The sequence below is a fragment of the Strix aluco genome, chromosome Z, assembly GCF_031877795.1.
Source record: "Strix aluco isolate bStrAlu1 chromosome Z, bStrAlu1.hap1, whole genome shotgun sequence".
In the NCBI taxonomy this organism is placed as follows: Eukaryota; Metazoa; Chordata; class Aves; order Strigiformes; family Strigidae; genus Strix; species Strix aluco.
This window is the reverse complement of record NC_133971.1, coordinates 9,664,921-9,666,815: the sequence shown is the minus strand read 5'-3', so window position 1 is coordinate 9,666,815 and position 1,895 is coordinate 9,664,921. Positions and strand designations below refer to the sequence as shown.

General features: G+C 62.7%; 1 long non-coding RNA gene across 1 annotated transcript; it reads left to right on the top strand.

The window, feature by feature from the left end:
• Window positions 1-453: 453 nt before the first annotated feature.
• LOC141918556 (uncharacterized) lies at window positions 454-887 on the top strand. The gene is made up of 3 exons (XR_012621718.1): window positions 454-502; window positions 587-696; window positions 853-887. It is a non-coding gene; the product is annotated as an uncharacterized LOC141918556 (long non-coding RNA).
• The last annotated feature ends 1,008 nt before the right edge of the window (window positions 888-1,895 follow it).

The window sequence follows — 1,895 nt, the reverse complement described above, 5'->3', positions numbered from 1 at the left end:
GCCCTGGCCCTTTGGTCTGCGGAGGAGCCCGGCCGCTGCCCCGGCGCCAGGGCAGGTGGGCTCCGGCTGCAGAAGGTCGCTCTTTGGGCAGCCCCTGGCAGCCCTCTGCGGGGAGGATGGCACACTGCCCCGGCCCATCCAGGTCAGCCAGCCTGTCCAGGGGGTCCCCAGCCCTCCCTCCACAGGCTCCGGAGGGGCAGCGGGTGTCCCCAAGAGCTCCGGGGATGGGGCACTGGGCTCTTCACCCCCAGCACGGAGCCAGCTCTGGGGCAGTGCTCTGGCCACTGCCGCTGGAAGGCGGCTCCTTGGCCACACAACTGTCCTCCTGCCTCTCCCACAGGAGTTGCTGGCTGTGCTGCAGCAGGAAAGGCTGTCGATGGAGAGGATATTCCGCAGAGCCGCCAGCGGGACAGCACTTTGTGAGCTGCGGGAGACCCTGGACCGCGACGCAGACGTCGACCTGGGAAGCCAGCCCGTGCTGCTGCTGGCCGCCATCCTGAAGGTGAGCGCTTCTGCCCTGCAGCTGGAGGAGCTCCTGGCTGGCCCCGAGTGTTCAAAGGCTCACCTGGAGCCGTGGGCCTTGCAGGACTTCCTCCGGAGCATCCCCTGCAAGCTCCTCGTGACCGACCTCTACGAGGACTGGATGGCGGCGATGCAGAAGGCCAGCAGGGAGGAGAAGATGTGGGAGCTGAGAGCGTAAGTGTGGGCAGCAGCCTGCCTGTTGAGCAGGAGCCCTGACCGCTGGCCCAGAGCACCTGGAAAGCTGCACTGGCTCCCACCGGCCTTGGGCCAGTCTGGGGGACGATTGTGGGCAACATCTGCTTTATTAGCGCCGTGTTCCTGTTCCCCCAGGGTGGCCGAGAAGTTGCCTGCAGCCAACCTCCTCCTTCTGAAGTGACTGCTGTCCCTCCTCCAGCACATCAGCCACCACGCAGCCACCAGCAGGATGGGCTGCAGCAACCTGGCCATCTGCGTTGGGCCAAACCTACTGAGCCCAGCCCATGCGGACCTGCTCCCGCTGGAGGCCATGCTGGAGGTCACCCACAAGGTACACATCCCACCCGCCGGGGCAGCCTTCCCGGCCCACCAGCTCTTGGCTGCGCAGAGGGCTCTGCAGGCCTCCTCCCACCAGCAAATGCTGTCGGGATGGCTGCCTGGAGGAGCAGCCCCACAGCCACAGGCTCTGGGCAGGAGCAGGGGGCAGGGATGGGAAAGGCTGCTTGGTCCCTTGTCAGGCAGCGGGATTGAGACCCACCGTTTGATGTGTGCAGGTGAATGTGCTGGTGGAGTTTCTGACGGAGAACTGCAGGGATCTCTTTGAGGAGGAAGCGGGCAGCCTTTCCAGCCCAGCAGACAAGGAGCTGCCAGCCCCCCTGGAGAGATTCAGAGGTGAGAGGGGGGGACTGAGGGTTGGCACCGGCTGGGCTTGGGACACCAGAAACCTCCATGTTGCTTCTGACAGGGCTGGGCATCAAGTGTTGTCCTCTCAGCCCCGCTTGTCCTGTGGCCTCCAAACATGAACGTTTTCCTCTGCAGGATGAGCTGAAGCCTGCAGACAGGGCATCGGAGGGCTGACCACAGAAGTGTAGGGCTTTGGTTGGAGGTTTTTCTTTAGCTCTGTTTGCTTCCAAGAAGTCACTTTGCTGCACATGCTTTTGCTCTCTAGATCTGAGTTTGAAAGAGAAAAGTGTCCCTGCAAGCAGAGAAGACACAGAGCACCAGGAAAAAGCCTTTCTGGATGCATCTCCCTCTCCACTGGATGTCCTCAGACAAGCTGGGGGAGACACGGAGCTGGAGTCTGAAACAGGAGAGGTACGTCAGCTCCCCAAACACGGTGACAGTGTGTCTGGTGTAGGAGGGGAGTTTCCGATGAGGCCAGTTTGCTGTGTGCCTCT